The sequence below is a fragment of the Rutidosis leptorrhynchoides genome, chromosome 2 (genome assembly GCF_046630445.1).
Source record: "Rutidosis leptorrhynchoides isolate AG116_Rl617_1_P2 chromosome 2, CSIRO_AGI_Rlap_v1, whole genome shotgun sequence".
In the NCBI taxonomy this organism is placed as follows: domain Eukaryota; kingdom Viridiplantae; phylum Streptophyta; class Magnoliopsida; order Asterales; family Asteraceae; genus Rutidosis; species Rutidosis leptorrhynchoides.
This window is the reverse complement of record NC_092334.1, coordinates 9797413-9817407: the sequence shown is the minus strand read 5'-3', so window position 1 is coordinate 9817407 and position 19995 is coordinate 9797413. Positions and strand designations below refer to the sequence as shown.

At 33.3% G+C, this 19995-nt stretch overlaps 1 long non-coding RNA gene, 1 other non-coding gene and 1 pseudogene across 3 annotated transcripts; 1 reads left to right on the top strand and 2 right to left on the bottom strand.

Moving 5' to 3' along the window:
* Nucleotides 1-611: 611 nt before the first annotated feature.
* Nucleotides 612-693, bottom strand: TRNAS-AGA (transfer RNA serine (anticodon AGA)). The gene has a single exon. It is a non-coding gene; the product is annotated as a tRNA-Ser (tRNA).
* Nucleotides 694-2060: 1367 nt separating this feature from the next.
* On the bottom strand, nt 2061-5893 carry LOC139890543 (chaperone protein dnaJ 49-like; annotated as a pseudogene).
* A 561-nt stretch (nt 5894-6454) lies between these two features.
* Nucleotides 6455-9260, top strand: LOC139890542 (uncharacterized). 2 transcript variants are annotated; one of them, XR_011773360.1, is made up of 4 exons: nt 6455-6819; nt 7110-7598; nt 7958-8128; nt 9235-9260. It is a non-coding gene; the product is annotated as an uncharacterized lncRNA (long non-coding RNA). The 2 variants fall into 2 exon arrangements; XR_011773359.1 differs by lacking the exon at nt 9235-9260 and having other exon boundaries at nt 7958-9206.
* The last annotated feature ends 10735 nt before the right edge of the window (nt 9261-19995 follow it).

The following is a 19995-nucleotide window of genomic DNA, read 5'->3' as shown; positions in this document are numbered from 1 at the left end:
CTTTTATGAAACTAATGTTAAAAAAAACTGAGGAAAAGTTGCAAAAAAAAAAAAAAAAAAAAAGGCAGAAGGACTCGAACTCAAGTATTTTTCCTTACAAACTCATGAACTTACAACTTACTCCAGCCATTAATTTGATACTAGTATAATTAATTGTGTTTGTTTATTTTGTATATATAATATAATATATTGTATCCAATATGTTTTCCTTACAAAAGAAGCTCCGTTGCAAATATAATTAGCTGTTTTTTGTTCGTAAAATTATTTCGAGTTAAACGGTGATGACGGAAAAACCTAGCTCGTGGCGGAAAAAAGATAAATCATGTTTCAAAATTTGGTAGGTGTTATTTAATTATTATTAATTAAAATTGAAAATCTACATGTTTTATCCCTTAAAGGTATAAATTTACACTTTTGTACCCCAACAATTTGACCTTTAACACCCCTAACTTTAAGTCACTTGTTTGTTTCTTCCCCTAGTCAAGACATAAAAGCCACCAAATGAAAGGACCAAAAACTTGGTAACAATTAGTAGATATTAAAATAAAACTTGATTTTTTATATTTATTTCTAGAGCACCAAAAAATCGTTGCTAAAACATTTTAAATAATCGTGGACGGCAGGATTCGAACCTGCGCGGGCAAAGCCCACATGATTTCTAGTCATGCCCGATAACCACTCCGGCACGTCCACCTTAATGATGAAATTGTACATTATATAGACTTATACTTTAGTCACTATCTTTTATTTTGCCAAAATCATGTAGATGCACTGATATAAGCCAAACAATAGTTAAAACCATGCTTCAATCATAGAATGACAAAAAATAGACATAGACCTATTATTAGGGGTGTTCATCGGTTCTGTTTTTGGTTTTTTAGTTTTGAAGCTTAGAAAATCAAAATCTAACCGAAAACCGAATTTGATTTCAGTTTGATTTCGATTAAAACCAAAAATCACTAAAAATAAAAATCATAACCAGCATAATTACTTACATATAAATTAGGAATAACAATTGTGGAATTAATTTAAGTATACAAGGTATAAAACATGTTTATTGTTTAATAAAAATAAAATAATACATTAAATGTAGTATAATATAAATATGATTATTATAAATATAAATATAATAAATATAAATATGCTTTAATATGTTATTAATTTGATTTCGGTTTTGGTTAACCGAATTTAAAATTTTCAAAACCAAATACCAAACCGAAAACCGAATTACGAATTCGGTTTCGGTTTCGATCGATCCGAAAACCGTTTAAAAAATTCGGTTTGATTTTTTTTTTTTGGATTCATTTTTTTGGTTTATTCGGCTTGAAATCAAATGGTGCACACCCCTACCCATTATGTTAAACATGGCTTATCGAAGTCGGGGAGCCAAGTAAGGATTGAAGCTTTTTTCAACGTCATTTTGATATTTTGTCATGTACACCCATGCCATTATATAAACTTTCAATCACAGTCGTCTCATGTTTGAATCAAGGTAGCACAATATTATTGGACAAATGTATTTTGTTGTAATTAAGGCATGAATTTAATGTAATCAAAAGGTTTTGAACCACGTTTTTTGTGGCAAAAAACAATCATAAAAAACAACCCAATATGTGAAAGGATACACCAATTCTTGTAAAAACAGTTGTTTACTTGCAATGTAAAGTCACATAGCTCATTTTATAACAAAAGTGATACTTTGAATAAAATTATCTAAATGTTTTAGCAACATCAGTTAATGGGTAAGCGTTAGGATTTACTGCTTCACCTTTCCACAGATAAAAATTCATACAATTGCTTAATCGTTGAATTAATACTATAAGTTTGATGTTGTATACAATCACAGAGGAAACACAGTGAAGGAAAATATTACCATTATTTTGTTGGCGACTTTGCAGAGAGAAATTGGAGGCCAGGGTTTTAGGGATAATGAGGGTTTAAACTTTATGAAGATGGTCTTTTAGGTATACAATTGTCGGGCTAACTGCTGACTATTGACTTTCGGATGTTGACTTTTTGATTCTTTGTAGTTCGCAACATTAAAATTTTGCACTCCAAAGAGTTAAAATTTATAACTTTGAAATGCTAAGATTCAAACACTTAATATCATCAGCTATATACATGTCATATACACGATTTTATCTTCTCGTGTTCATTATAAAAACTGGTTAAAAGGGACTGCGAGATGATCAGTTTACCCTTCTTTAATAGCAAGAAAACATAATGAACTGGATATATCTGATTTCTTTCAACCATTAAGTACGGCCTTCAAGCAAACTGAAGCATATAGAGATTTTCACCTGGACCTCAAGTCAATATGGGATTGTAAACTCTTTTGCAGTTGGGGACATCAAACAGCAGCATTTAAAACAAGCCAATAACTAGATATTTGAGTATTTGGTACAGAACCTTGGGCAGTTAGATATAGCCTGGACCATCAAGGACCAATCTTCAGTCCTAACCATGTATAATCCAGCTTAACAAGTCCATAACTATAGGCTTAACCTGTCCAAATGGATTTTGGTCCTTGATCCTATTATAGTAAATACAAGCAACCAACCTCCTAATTGTTCACAAAGCATACTGCATACGTGTACCTAGAAACTTGTGTTGAGCTTCTTGAATATTAAACAGCTTCTAAATGACTAGTGTTGAAACCCCTGCAATAATGCAATTACAGAATCTTAAGCTACCAGATCAGAAGTGCAAGGACACAAACAAGAATACCACAGTTATAGGAGCCTTTTATCAAGAAAATTAACTGTAATATATGACAATTTATGACGCAAATGTACTAAGCTTAATCAAAGTCGCTCAGTATGATCTATACTATGTTACTTTAAACCTCTGTTGCAAAACACCCCGTCTCGAGCCGTCTCGACGCCCGTTGCGACGTTTTGGTGACTAGCCCGTCCCGTCTTGAAGAAAACCGTCTAATATGACAATCAACGGTCAAAATTCGGGTCAAAGTTGAAAAAATCAGGTCAAAGTCTCTCAAAATTTGGAAAAGCCAGAAAGTCGATAAAATCGGTCAAATTTGTCGTATTTTAGTTTGAATTTTCTGTATTATATTAACGGTGATAGCAATTATGAGTACAAATTAGTCAATTAAAGTTTTTGACTTTAAAATATGTACACATATATACATTTATATACTTATATATTTAAAAGTCAATTTTGATCAACGTCCGTCTCGACCCCCGTCTCGACCCCGTCTCGAACGTCTCGACCTTTTTAGAACCCGACCGTCTCGACCCCGTCTCACGTATTTTGCAACCTTGCTTTAAACTCCAAAAGACCTTACAAATTTAGGCTAAAACATTTATCCGAAGTTTACAACTTCATTCAGCTACATAATACAACCCAACTTGCAAGATCCACACTCGTATTCAAAGAGGAGATCCCTCACAAGCATATTTCTAGATCTTCGGGAACTTTTTGAAATGATCATAATCTGCACAAAGCCAGAAAAAATAATCTATAGGCTATATATGTATTTCCATATAAGGCACCAAGTTTTAGCGCCGGTCATCAATCAATCCGTGATATGCAGATCAGGAATATAAAGATGACATCATGACAATACATTTAAATCTCTTTCTAAAGTGCTGCAGGGTTCGAACGCAAGCTTTTCCACTAACCCACCACTAGTTAGTAAGAAGCTAAATGAATTTAGACAGATGATACTTTTAACATAATCCAAACAATAACTCAAGTCTAATGACTGATCAAGATGACTGAGACTACATATAGATATAGATAGATGCACCACCTATTGCATGATTGGTAGACACCCTTTTCGTTCATGACTCTTAGATGGCCGTGCAACACAATGTATTCTTCCATGTTAGCATGTATTTTGATGTGCACTTTAAAGTGATTCAAGTGATTTTATATTATCCTAATCGGATAATTAATTGAGTGACGAATGAAGATAAAAAGACCAAAGAGATATGAATGTAAATATGATGACCAAATAAAACTTTTTTTTTTTACTAAAAAAAAGGATATATGTGAGAGATGAAGTAGAAGTCTCTCATATCATGTCACAAGAAAGCGGTACAAAAGTAATTTAAACCAGTTTCGTAGAAGCGGGCATGGAACTTGATCATTTACGATCGATATAATCTGATATCGTGAGTTAAAAAACACTCCCTTCATGTCTTATAGCCTCAAAGTATCATGGAGTTTAAAGCAAGTAATAAGAGTATCAGCAATATAATACTATCAACAGCTAATCATTGAACAATTCATCATCTTTTATGGATGTATATGAGTACAGCTGTTGATAGTATATCTGTATATGCATGCAAACAATCAGTTGCAAGCTTATTATCAGGCCCTATATCGTATCAATTTCACAAATATATCAACTAATAATAGAATGCAACAAAAATAAGAGTGACATAACCTTCAATCAAGAAACCAAACCAGCTTCAAACTTCTTCAACATATCACAATTAGGCGTTTGACGCTGATACCCCCAATGAAGCCGTTGTGTCTCTAGTCGACAATTATGAGAAAGAATCGAAAAATACTCGTGTTCAATTCCTCATTCAAGATCCACTCTTTCTGGACTATTCAAAGGATAACTTTGCTCAAAGTTCAATGATTTCACAAAAAACGGAACCCCTTTTTGCGTAAGCACGTGGTAGTTAACCATAAGACCTCATTAGGGAATAAACAGGCTCATTAGACGGCAAAAAGCTAACTAACAAAATCAAAAGCACCGGTAACAACTGAAACAAAGCCTTCATATTAAACCCATCTGATCCATTCTGACCCGTTCCTGTCCCCGAAGAATTATCAAAACTGAACCCACTAAATTGTGTTGTCGCCCGCGGGCCCATCCCTTCAAAGAAAAAGTTCCTAAATATCTCGTCAGCATCAACATCTCCTCCATAATAGAACCCATTACCGAACCCTTGTTGAGCTCGACGCCTAGTCGTTTGCCTTTGGTAAACAGGCTCGTCTGACCCAACAGCATCATACTGTTTTCGATTCTCTTCAAAACTCAAACACTGAAACGCTTTTGATACTTTCTTAAACGCCTCTTCGGATCCCAGAGCTTTATTCTTATCCGGATGAACTTTCAACGACAGTTTCCGATAACCTTTCCTAATATCTTCAACACTGCAAGCTTTTTCCAACCCTAATATATCATAATAGTCTTTTTTCCTTCTAATTTCCATCACAATTGTAATCTGCTCTTGTGTACACGAACCTAAACCCGAACCGGAACCCAAACCCAATCCGGTCGACGGAGCCCTATGCCGAAAACCAGAATCATCGCATGTGCCAGTGCCGGCGCTGGCTGAATTTTCCGTCGATTTCCATGAATTGTTAGTAGCTTCCAGATTTGATAACAGATCATTAACAGGGAGTGAAGGATCTAATCTTTGAGCTTTTTTGATAAATTTTTAGGCACGGTTTCGATCACCTAACCCTAATGCATTTTTACCAATTTCTAAACATTTCAATGCTTCATCTTTGTTTCCATCCATCACAAATTGATTAAATTTTAGTGTAACTAAAACATTATATGATTGAATTGGTAAGTACTGAAGTTTACCTGAAATCGGTTGATCGAAGTATGAAGCCCTAATTGGCGATCGTCGAAATCGGGCGAAACCGTTGGAGATGGAAAATGAGGTGATTGGGTTATAGTTCAGGTTGAATCGGGTGAGGTAATCCGAAATTGATCGGAAATTAAGTCAAAATTGGCGATAACGTTGATGAAATAATGATGAACTAGAAAAACGATAAAACATGGTTAGTTTGTAGGTGTTAATGGGCCAATTTACCAACGAGAGTGAGGGTGAATATGATTTGGTAAAGGAGCTTTCAGTTTTGTTACGGAGTATTAGTTGTTTTTGCCGTTTGTTTAGACGATTTTTAACGTGCTTACGTGAGTGATTTTACGCGATCAACACGCTCATAGCGCGACGTGTTGATGGGGCGACGTGTTGATGGGTTTGAAGCTCTGGCGTGTTGGATGGTGGCACGGGGAAGATGCATCACGTGTTGGCTACGTGTATCCTTATGATTGGTGCCCCATCGAACATTGATCGTTTGAAGTCAAACCAAGAGCTTTTCAAAATCAAACGGATACTTTCAAAATTTAAATATATAATTAATTAATAATAAATTTTACAATCTTCTTTTATCTTTATAAATCCCATGCATAATTCAGACACGTGTCAGCACCATATTACTCCTCACTTAATCTAATTTTCTCCTAATTTTGAATTAAAAAAATCCTTAATTTTCTACATCTAACACGTGTCCTCAATCATCTGTAATTAGCAACTCAATTAGGGTTAACAGTTTCATTCTCCTCAATATTTCATCAAGGCCAACAATATTTCATCAAGACCTTCAATTGGCGTCGTTCAAAATTAGGGTTCACAAAATTATTTTTCCAATTTTTTCATCCTTTTATTCTAACACCAAATCATCTATTCATCTCCTCTTTCATTCATTCAAAATCGTCACTTCAATTCTTCCTGTTATGGCCGGCTTTACAGGCACCTAATTGATCTTAAGATCACAATGAACGATCGATGATTGAATAAAGATGTGATTTCTTTATCTATAGATTCAATCGAGGTGTTATTCAAAATATAAATCGATTTCGCAGTCGATTGAATAAAGATGACACCTATGCAAATCAAAGGGTTTATAATTTCTCATTCTTTTGCCCTGTTAAATCGATCATATCGTTAGGTTGTACTTTGAGAAGTCGACGTCATTCTCGGGGGATCTCATAACAATGTCCAGAAGAAATACAAAACTCTTTGTGGTGACCATAGTGCAAAGGTATGTTCATTTAATCATCGTAACATATTTTTTTTTTTTGCTATCATATGGATGTATAAATGTATAGATGTATAGATATATTGATAACCTATGGACATGGTAATATATTTTTAAGAATTTCTTAAGCATCTCCTACCTAAAATTACTATATGATTTGCACTACCCAAACTTGAATATTTCTTAACAATTGTGATGAAGATTCAGTCAGGTAACAGTGTGAATAGAGATGTCTAATTGTTTACTTAATTTTTAGTGTTCAGGTCTGATGCTATGTGTTGGTATTGTTGCAGTATGGTGCAAAATTTTAAGCTCCTGTAAGTGACCCTGTAAGAAAACGCTACAGAATTTGCACGACAAAGTTATGAGTCCGTGTTGAGAAAGCGATGAGATGAGATTTCTCAACGTGACGACACCGGTGTAAATAGGTTTGAGGTGGAGGCATTAACAAATGTCTTAAAAGAAACGGATGTTGTTAATGCTATCCAGTTTGGGTTTGATGATACTTATGGTGCGTTAATACGAATTCTCATTTATTGGACTTAGAAGCTGGTGAGAATGTGAGATGATTGGAGGGCGACTGATTATCTCCATCAGATAAGATAAGGCTGAGAGGTCGTTAGCTGAAGCGGCTTCGTATGGATCCCAATTAGCTGTCTTTACAGAAGCGTTTGTGGGTGGATATCCTCTTAGGTCGGATTTTGGTGTTACAATATGTAGCCGTTCACTTAAGGGTAAAGAAGATTTCTGCAAGTACCATGATGCAGACATTAATGTACCTGGTAATTGGATTTTGCATTTTAGTTATAAAATTTTGACATCATATTAAAATGCTTACCAATTTTGACTTTGACCAACAAATTCGATTTTGACCCATTTACCAACTTTGACCAACTAACTCGATTTTGGAAAATTGAATCGGTATGTTTTTAAACAAGAGTAAATGGGGGTTAATCGAGAGTAATCGTACTTTTTACAACAGTGCAAATATGGAGTATTTCACTTCTTATTTGATCTTGATCCCTCATTTAAATGATGTTATTTTCACACTGTTGACATGTTAACTTTATAAATTGTTCGTACAAACTTTGAATAACGACACTAAAGTTCCGAGTTAATTAAACCTTAATCTCTTTTGCAGAATTACTTTCAAACTACTTACAAATTTATAGATCTTTCTCCAAATGTTTTGATCTCGATGGATGGTAGAATTAATCTATGGCCGAAACACATACACGAGAACATGCCTACATATACACAGAATCCTAATGTTAAGGTTGCAATTTCAGGCCATTAATACAAGGTATACAAGGTAAGTTGCCTCTAATTTCCATTTTCCTCTAACTTCATCATGCAATATGGTTTATGGTTTCAATTTGTTATTGTCATTAGTAGAGGTGCCAAGTCACATGGGTTGGGTTTACATGTCACAATGTTTATGGGGCAAACAAGAAGCTATTGAATATGGGTCACGTTAAGTTTTTTTTAAGTACGCTACTTAGCTATGATTACGAAATTTAATATTCCAATCTTATGAATTATGTGACTTACCAATGTACACCTTTGGAGGCTTATACTCATCAAAGCTGTTTTAGTTCGAGTCTTTGAGCCATTGTAAGTTTACCCATTTGACATATTAGATATAAAAAATAACCTTTGAATCAACACATGTATGAGTGAGTCAAACTATTTACCAACACAACCTATCAACACCATAATTAATTATATTTTTTTGAGTACATTTTTTTTTGTGTAACTGATAATGGTGAAAGTGATGAACAAGTTGTTCTTGTGACTCTGGGTGGTACATTGAACCGAATAAAATTCAGAGAAATTCATGTACAATTATGCCTTGGAAGGTAACATTAGAGGGTATTTAGGAGGAATAGTAATTACTTCTTTATGTGATACCCTTGAAAGTGATTTAACAATATCTTCTTTCATACAATTGTGGTGTGAAGGGTTTCTTTATTGTATATGTATTGTAGAGACATTAAATATTGATATTAACATTTTCAAATAGGGAGTACTGCTTTTATGAGCTTCCGTGCAACTCACGGGCTCTTAAATCTTCCGATTTGTAAATTCATCCATACGTTGTTGATATTTGGATGAATAGAGATGTCTAATTGTTTACTTAATTTTTTTTCCTGAATACACAAATTAATCGTAACTTCATGCGCCAGTTGATGGCATATTGGCGCAATGTTCAGATCTGTTTAGTGTTCAGGTCTATTTATATCACTAAAAAATTGTTATTAGTGTTTTGTTGTTATTAGTTTGCCGTTCTGCAATCATTATTATTGTTTGAACCCTTTAAAATGTTCATTACTTTAATATAATTATTCTTGAATCTTGAATCATTGAATCGTTGTTCTTGAATCATTCTTATTTCTGAGTTTTTGTTTTTGAACGTAGACAAATATCTTTTTCCCGGGGTGTTTGATAATGCTAAAAACGAACATATATTTCATAGCATTATTCCTCAAGAAAGACAAGCTTTTAGTTGCAATTGTTCTATTTACAAGTGATATTCGTTTAAATAATAAAAGGTGAAGACAAAAGACAGATTCGACGAATTGAAGACGCAAACGACCAAAAAGCTCAAAAGTACAAAAGACAATCAAAAAGGTTCCAATTATTGATAAGAAACGTCTCGAAATTACAAGAGTACAAGATTCAAAACGCAAAGTACAAGATATTAAATTGTACGCAAGGACGTTCGAAAATCCGGAACCGGGACCAGAGTCAACTCTTAACGCTCGACGTAACGGACTAAAAATTACAAGTTAACTATGTATATAAATATAATATAATATATAATTAATTATATTAATTATATATATATTATATTTATAAATAAAAACATTCGGCAGAGAAAGACTTCAAAGTTGTGAGCTGTAATTTCAAACTCCGCGACTCGCGGAGTTTGAAGGCCAAAATGGCCGCGAGTCGCGGAGCCCCCAGTTTTGAAACTCCCTATAAAGCAAACCGAAATCTGATCATTTTCATCATCTTTTTTCTCCTCATTCATACGATATATTTATATTTATAATTTATATTTTAATTTTAATTTTAATTATAATTCTAATAATAAGGGTATGTTAGCGAATATTGTAAGAGTGTAAGTCGAAATTCTGTCCGTGTAACGCTACGCTATTTTTAATCATTGTAAGTTATGTTCAACCTTTTTACATTAATGTCTCGTAGCTAAGTTATTATTATGCTTATTTAAAACGAAGTAATCATGATGTTGGGCTAATTACTAAAATTGGGTAATTGGGCTTTGTACCATAATTGGGGTTTGGACAAAAGAACGACACTTGTGGAAATTAGACTATGGGCTATTAATGGGCTTTATATTTGTTTAACTAAATGATAGTTTGTTAATGTTAATATAAAGATTTACAATTGGGCGTCCCTATAAATTACCATATACACTCGATCGGACACGATGGGCGGGGTATTTATATGTACGAATAATCGTTCATTTAACCGGACACGGGAATGGATTAATAGCCACTAGAATAATTAAAACAGGGGTGAAATTATGTACAAGGACACTTGGTATAATTGATAACAAAATATTAAAACCTTGGGTTACACTCAGTCGACATCCTGGTGTAATTATTAAACAAAGTATTAAAATCTTGTTACAATTTAAGTCCCCAATTAGTTGGAATATTTAACTTCGGGTATAAGGATAATTTGACGAGGACACTCGCATTTTATATTTATGACTGATGGACTGTTATGGACAAAAACCAGACGGACATATTAAATAATCCAGGACAAAGGACAATTAACCCATGGGCATAAAACTAAAATCAACACGTCAAACATCATGATTACGGAAGTTTAAATAAGCATAATTCTTTTATTTCATATTTGATTTCCTTTATTTTATATTTAATTGCACTTCTAAATATCGCATTTTTATTATTATTGTATTTAATTGCACTTTTAATTATCGTACTTTTTAATTATCGCAAGTTTATTTTATCGCACTTTTATTATTCGCAATTTCATTATCGTTATTTACTTTATGCTTTAATTTAAGTCTTGTATTCATTTTTAATATTTTACATTTGGTTTTAACTGCGACTAAAGTTTTAAAATCGACAAACCGGTCATTAAACGGTAAAAATCCCCCTTTAATAATAATAATACTACTAGTACATATATATATATTTTTGTATTTTTACAAATATTGTGTGTAAAAATATAGCGTTAAACTTCACTAGCTCCCTGTGGAACGAACCGGACTTACTAAAAACTACACTACTCTACGATTAGGTACACTGCCTATAAGTGTTATAGCAAGGTTTAAGTATATCCACTCGATAAATAAATAAATAACTTGTGTAAAATTGTAGCATATTTAATAGTATTTCGTAACAAAAATAATACTATTTCGTATACACCCCCTACGACATCAAGTAGTTTTTGGCGCCGCTGCCGGGGAACTTTCTAAACGCCGAAAGCGCAACGCTAATATAAAAAAAAAACGTTTTAAATATTCGAAAATATAAAAAGAAAAACAAAAATATAAGTATTTTTAAGATTTTGTTAAATATTTAAGTTTTATAAGTTTCTTTATTTTTATTTTAGTTTATAAAAATATAAGTTTTATTTAAATATCTTTTATTTATATAAAAACAGAAAACAGAAAAAAAAAATAAATAAATAAAGAAAAACGCGTCGAAGATTAAACCTGTCATCTGAATTTCTGAACCCCGCGAGTCGCGGGGTTTGAAGCTTTGAATACCGCAAGTCGCGGAGGGGACCTGACACACGAACAGGAAGCCCTAATCCTGCATTTATTACGAATTATTATTAATTATTATTATTATTAACCCTAATTATTATTATTATTATAATTAAGTTTATTTTTAATTTAAGTTTTATTTAATTTATATTTTAGTTAAATTAGTTTAATTAAATTGTAAAATTAGTAGTTTTATTAAATAAATAATATAAAAATAATATTTTTATAAAAATTGTACTTTTTACAACTTTTTGTATATTTTTATATTTTGTCCCTTTTTAATTGTTTTAGCATAATATTTGTATTTTTCGCTCATATTTAGTTTTAAACTTAGTTTTTGCTATAGTTATTTTTACTCCTAGATTTTTAGGCTTTGCCGTAGAATTCCTTAAGTGCTTTTTATTTAGACTAAGATTTAGGTACTTTAGAATTTTGCGACGCCTTTTTAAGTTTTAGTTTCTTTTTAAGTTATTTCCATTTGGGATTTAGTTTTTCTTGTAAGCTTTAATATTTTTAGACGACTTTTACCTATGTATCAATTATCATTCCAATTAGTAATCTCAATTTGCGATTATAATTTTAAGTTAGTTGTAGTAATAAGGTTAGGTTAGTCAAGTATTTTTAAGTTTTATAAGTTTCTTTTATTTTTTCGTCACCTTTTATTTTTCAACCATTTTTCTTTTTCGACCTTTTTCGACGAACTCTTTTTCTTTCTTATTTCTCGCTATTCTAGTTTTTAGGACATAGATTTTTATTCTACTTCTTATCTAAATTTCTTAAAATTACGAAAATTTATTTTAAGTGGTTAAATTAATAGACATCAAAATTTTCTGGTTCGTAGTAATAGTTGGATTTGTACGTGGACCGGGTTATTGGAGCCAAACAGTCCTCAATTATATTGAGACCAAACGAATCCTGCCCCTCTGCTGCATCTTTTGGCTATTCGAAACGTGGGCAAAATCAGAAAAGTCTATTGATTGGATAACTTATTATAATTTTTCTTTCCTTTTTAAAACTAATAGGATATTCAGTGAATGCACCGAGCAAGACGTTCACCACCTTTTGTACGTTCACCACCTGTAACTAGATCAAGACATTTAGCAAATATAACCGCCGTTGATTTTTCTTTAGAATCGTCATCCAGTCGACCAAGTACTTCAGTTCAAATTTCCGATAATCCATTTTTTGAACCCGACCTCACAATTGAGAATCCGGAGAATATTCAGGAACGGTTCGTAGATCCTGAACCATTAAACTTTCCTCCGGAGCCACCAATCATTCAAACAGAGATTGTTGAGGAACGAACCATTAAATCAGAATCATCTAGTGATACCGATTCAACAAATTCAATTATGGAGAATCTGGAACCTTTAAGTATGGAAGACCGAATGAGAGCTAAACGCACTGGCCAAGGTCACGCAATTACTCATCCAGACATTAATGCACCAGATTATGAAATCAAAGGACAAATTCTACACATGGTGACTAATCAATGCCAATTTAGTGGTGCGCCGAAGGAAGATCCAAATGAACATCTACGTACCTTTAATAGGATCTGCACACTATTTAAAATCCGAGAAGTTGAGGATGAACAGATATATCTCATGTTATTTCCCTGGACTTTAAAGGGAGAAGCCAAAGATTGGTTGGAATCGTTACCTGAAGGGGCGATTGATACATGGGATGTTTTAGTTGACAAATTTCTTAAACAATTCTTTCCTGCATCTAAAGCCGTAAGACTTCAAGCAGAAATTGTTACGTTCACATAGAAGCCAAATGAAACTCTATATGAGGCGTGGACAAGATATGGAAAGTTGTTAAGAGGATGTCCGCAACATGGTTTAGACACCTGTCAAATAGTACAAATATTCTACCAAGGATGCGACATCACTACAAGGAAAGACATAGATATAGCAGCTGGTGGTTCTATTATGAAGAAAACCGAAACTGATGCTTACAAAATTATTGATAACACTGCTTCCCACTCACATGAGTGGCACCAAGAAAAAGATATCATTAGATCATCTAAAGCAGCTAGAGCCGATTCTAGCCATGACTTAGATTCCATTTCCGCAAAGATAGATGCTGTGGAACGACGAATGGAAAAGATGACTAAAGATATTCACTCAATACGAATTAGTTGTGAGCAGTGTGAAGGACCACATTTGACAAAAGATTGTCTCAGTATTGAATTAACAATGGAACAAAGAGAGAATATTTCATACATAAACCAAAGGCCTGGAAATAATTATCAGAATAATTATCAACCGCCAAGACCTATTTACAATCAAAATCAGAACTATAACCGAAATATTCCATACAACAACCAACAAGGTCCTAGCAATCAACAAGTATCCAATAATAATTACAATCAGCAAAGACCAAATTTTCAAAACAAACCACCACAACAAACCGATGATAAAAAGCCGAATTTAGAAGATATGATGACGAAGCTAGTTGAAACTCAAACGCAGTTTTTTACATCTCAAAAACAAACCAATGAACAAAATGCTCAAGCATTTAGAAATCAACAAGCTTCTATTCAAAATCTGGAACAAGAAGTAAGTAACCTAGCAAGGTTAATAGGTGAAAGAAAACCGGGAAGTCTACCTAGTGATACAAATGCTAACCCCCGGAATGAAACAGCTAAAGCTATTACCACAAGAAGTGGTACAACACTTAAACCACCGGAAATACCTGTAACTTCTGATGAAGCTATTCCTACTCCACAAGAACCACAACCTGATCAAGATAAGGAAAAAGAACCGGTAGTTGAAAAGGTTAATGAAGATAACACAGTTAAGGATAAACCTTATGTCAAACCATATCAACCACCACTTCCTTACCCGAGTAAAATGAAGAAAGAGAAACTTGAAGCCGAGCAGTCCAAATTCTTGGATATGTTTAAACAGATAAATGTAAATCTTCCTTTCATTGATGTGATTTCAGGAATGCCTAGATATGCTAAATTCTTGAAAGATCTAATTTCAAATAGAAAGAAAATGGAAGAACTCTCGGCTGTTACTATGAATGCTAATTGTTCAGCAGTGCTGTTGAATAAGATACCAGAAAAATTATCTGATCCAGGAAGTTTCACAATTCCATGTTTTCTGGGTAGTCTTAGTTCAATAGAAGCATTGGCAGACTTAGGTGCTAGTATAAATCTAATGTCGTATTCACTATACACTAAACTAGACCTTGGAGAATTGAAACCAACCAGAATAAGCATACAACTAGCCGATAGATCAATAAAATATCCTAGAGGGATAATGGAGAACATGCTAGTTAAAGTTGGTACTTTAGTATTTCCAGTAGATTTTGTTGTTTTGGACATGGAAGAAGATTCTCAAGTTCCTCTCATATTAGGAAGACCATTCTTAAACACGGCTAAAGCAATGATAGACGTGTTCGGTAAGAAACTGACCCTAAGTATAGAAGATGAGATGGTTACCTTTTCAGTTGATAGAGCAATGCAACAACCACAATCTGCAGATGATACATGTTATTATATTCAAACTATAGATGCACATGCAGAATTATTAGAAGAATTTCCAGAATTACAAGGAACAGGAGAATGTTCTTTAGGAGAAGGTAATGAACCAATTGATGAAGCTGAAATGTTAGCTACACTTATAGCTAATGGATATGAACCAACAACAGAAGAAATTCAAATGCTAAAAGAAGAAGACAGATATCGATATAAATCATCGATAGAAGAACCTCCGAAATTAGAGTTAAAGCCACTTCCAAACCATTTGGAATACGCTTATTTACATGGTGAATCTGAATTACCTGTAATAATATCGTCTTCTCTTACTGAAAATGAGAAATCACAACTCATTTCTGTGTTGAAAGCTCATAAACCAGCCATTGCATGGAAGATTCATGATATTAAAGGAATAAGTCCTTCGTATTGCACACATAAAATCTTTATGGAAGAAGGTCATAAAACGTATGTGCAACGCCAACGAAGACTAAATCCTAATATGCAAGATGTAGTTAAGAAAGAGATTATTAAACTGCTAGATGCAGGTTTGATATATCCAATTTCTGATAGTCCATGGGTAAGCCCAGTTCAATGCGTGCCTAAGAAGGGTGGCATAACTGTCATCACAAATGAAAAAAATGAGCTTATTCCTACTAGGACTGTAACAGGATGGCGTGTATGTATTGATTATAGAAAATTAAATGACGCCACCAGAAAAGATCACTTTCCCTTACCTTTCATTGATCAAATGTTGGAAAGATTAGCCGGAAATAGTTACTATTGTTTTCTAGATGGATTTTCCGGATATTTTCAAATTCCAATAGCACCCGAGGACCAAGAGAAAACCACATTCACGTGCCCTTATGGTACTTTTGCTTACAAACGCATGCCATTTGGACTTTGCAACGCCCCTGCAACCTTTCAAAGGTGTATGATGGCGATTTTTCACGACATGATAGAAGAATGCATGGAAGTATTCATGGATGACTTTTCAGTCTTCGGTGATACATTTGAATCATGTTTAGTTAATCTTGAACGAATGCTCATTAGATGCGAACAATCAAATCTAGTACTTAATTGGGAGAAATGCCATTTCATGGTTAAAGAAGGCATCGTTCTTGGACATAAAATTTCAAAAGAAGGAATTGAAGTGGATAGAGCTAAAGTAGATGTAATTGCTAAAATTCCACATCCCACCAATGTTAGAAGAGTTAGGAGTTTTCTAGGGCATGCCGGTTTTTACCGACGTTTCATAAAAGATTTTTCAAAAATTGCCACTCCTATGAATAAACTCCTAGAAAAGGATGCTCCATTCATCTTTTCAGATGAGTGTATCAAATCTTTTAATATTCTTAAAGAGAAACTCACTAATGCACCGATCATGATAACACCAAATTGGAATCTACCATTTGAACTAATGTGCGATGCAAGTGATTTTGCAATGGGAGCCGTTTTAGGACAAAGGATTGAAAAACGATTTCAACCTATATATTATGCTAGTAAGACATTACAAGGAGCACAAACGAACTATACAACTACTAAAAAAGAACTCCTTGCTATTGTCTTTGCTTTTGACAAATTTTGATCATATCTCGTTCTAGCAAAAACGGTGGTCTATACCGACCATTCTGCTCTTAGATACCTATTTTCAAAACAAGATGCTAAACCAAGATTAATCCGTTGGATCTTACTCTTACAAGAGTTTGATATTGAAATCCGAGATAAAAGAGGAGCAGAAAATCTCGCCGCTGATCATCTTTCTCGTCTTGAAAATCCCGATTTAGAAGTTCTAAATGAATCAGCCATAAAAGACAACTTTCCTGATGAATATCTATTGAAAATAAATTATAAAGATATCCCATGGTTTGCAGACTATGCAAACTACTTAGTTTGTGGATTCCTTGAAAAAGGATTATCGTACCAAAGACGAAAGAAATTCTTCAGTGATATAAAACACTATTTTTGGGAAGATCCACATCTGTTTAAAAGTTGTCCCGATGGAATAATACGCCGATGTGTATTTGGAGATGAAGCTAGTAAAATATTAAACCATTGTCACACAGGACCAACAGGAGGGCATTATGGGCCTCAACTAACAGCAAGAAAAGTTTATGAAGCTGGATTCTATTGGCCTACAATTTACAAAGACGCACACCTTCTTTGCAAATCCTGTGATGCTTGTCAAAGGGCCGGAAAAATAAGTCAACGTGATGAAATGCCACAAAATGTCATCCAAGTATGTAAAGTATTTGACATTTGGGGTATTGACTTTATGGGTCCATTTCCAAAATCTCATAATAATCTATATATACTCGTAGCCATTGATTATGTATCTAAATGGGCGGAAGCACAAGCTCTCCCAACTAATGATGCACGAGTTGTAGTCAACTTCTTAAAACGTCTTTTTGCAAGGTTTGGAGCACCGAAAGCTTTAATAAGTGATCGGGGAACTCATTTTTGTAATAATCAACTTGAGAAAGTTCTCAAACGTTATGGAGTAACTCATAAAATCTCAACCGCTTATCATCCACAAACAAGTGGACAAGTTGAAAATACTAACCGAGCATTAAAAAGAATTCTAGAGAAAACCGTAGGATCAAATCCGAAGGAATGGTCCATGAAATTGGAGGATGCACTCTGGGCTTTTAGAACAGCCTACAAAACTCCAATTGGAACCACACCTTTTAGACTTATTTATGGAAAAGCATGTCATCTTCCAGTAGAAATTGAACACAAAGCATTTTGGGCTTTGAAGACATGTAATCTTGATTTACATGAAGCCGGACGTCTACGATTAAGTCAACTAAACGAATTAGAAGAATTAAGACATGAAGCATACGATAATTCGTTAATCTATAAAGAAAGAACGAAGAAATGGCATGATAAAAGAATCAGAAGTTCAAAAGAATTTAAAGAAGGAGACAGAGTTCTTCTTTTCAATTCACGATTCAAGCTATTTCCTGGAAAATTGAAATCAAGATGGTCTGGACCATTCATAGTCAAAAGAGTTTTCCCATACGGAACGATAGAATTAATAAATTCAAATGGGATTGAATTTAAAGTTAATGGTCACAGAGTTAAACATTACATACATGGTCCAATGGAAGTTGACAACGAAGTTAATCACAATTTCGACACCACAGCTAACTAAGTGTGGGGAGAATCAAGTCTTTAAAGGATAATATGTATTTCTGTTAGAGTTAGATTGTCTGTTTTCGTGTAGTTCTCGAAAATGGAACCCGAATGGTCTTTCCCTAGCAGACCCTAAAGAACTAGTCTTCTCCCCCCATTCTGAATTTTTATTTTTTTTTAGGTTTTTACAAAATGAAGACTGCCTGTGAACTAAACCATGGTCTAATGCTACACGCTTTGATCACTAAACGTAATAATGACATACTCCCGAGTGAATTAGTATCAGTAATCAGAGAAAGAATGGACGGAGTTAGAAAAGAATCCAGATGCGAAGATAATAAGTTACAATTTGGTAAAGGAAAATCAAAATCCGCAGCGAAAAGAAGAGCACGACACCTAGAACGATGTCACAAATGCGGAAAATGGTCACATGGAAGTAAATGTTCAAATAATCAAACCTATTCAAATACCGAATTTGTTACTTTATGCAGAGACGGACCGTTCATATGTTTAGAAGAAAAGACACTGAATGCTCGAGGTTACGCCCATGTAGCCATGGAAAACCAATTAAACCGACTATCTTATGAATGTGATAGATCATATAACTAAGAAATCTATTTCACAGGTATGTCTGTACAGTTTTTATTTTTATTTTTATTTTTAACCTTTTGATAATAAATGCTAATTTGTTCGCTAAAAAGTATTAAATTGGTATTGAATAAAATTAGGTTTGGCGACCGAAATTATTGATATCATTCAAAAATTTATTACATCACTGCGAAATTTAACGTTTATTCTTAAGGTATAAATATCTTTAATCAATCAACCCAAAATATTTCAAAAATTCGTCATGAGTTAAATTAGGTCTTGGAACCGAAATTACTTTACCGAAAAGAGGGGCGCATATTTTTGATAATATTTGATTGATTAAAGTGGGATAAAAAGACAAAAAGATTTTTAATTTTATTTTTACCATGTTTTTAAAATTAATATTTGAACCCTTTATAAATATTGTAAACTTTGTAAAATCAATATTTTTAAAATTGTAAATATTTGAAAAAAAAAAATTAATATAAGTTTGGTGTGAATTTATAATATGAATTTTTAAATTAAGATTGGTGTGAACTTTTAATTTTTAAAATATGAATTTTTAATTTTATGCATTTCAAATTTTAAGTTTGGTGTGAATTTTTAATATTAATTTTGAATTTTTAAGTTGTGTGAATTTAAAAACAAAAATTTACTTTATCTCATTAAGTTAAAAATATGATTTTTAAAATTCGTCGTAAGTTGAAGACTAGGTCTTTGAACCGAAATTGCTTTACTCGAGAGAGGGACGAGAACTTTTATTATCATTATTTTTAATCTCATTGAATTAAAGTATGCCAAAAACATTAAAAAACCCCAAAAATCTTAGCTTTTAAAACAATCGCTACAAAAAGACAAATTTTAAAATTTTGTCGAGGGACGGACTAGGACATCGATCCGAAACGACCTCGTCCTAAATAACAAGGGAAACAAAATTTTAAAATTAAGTACTTAATTGTTTCATAAGTTAATGATTATAAAAAAAAAAATATAGCAAACTCCGCGACTCGCGGAGTTTGAAGGCTTAAATGCCGCGAGTCGCGGGAGTACCGGATTACAGAAAAAAAAATAAAGAGCTGCAACAGCTCAGTTTCACACTCCACAACTCAAACAAACTGCGAAAAAAACCCACGAAAAACCCGAAAAAAAACCCCCAAAATCACAATTTTTAACCGTTAATCACCAAATCTTTTACTAAAATCAT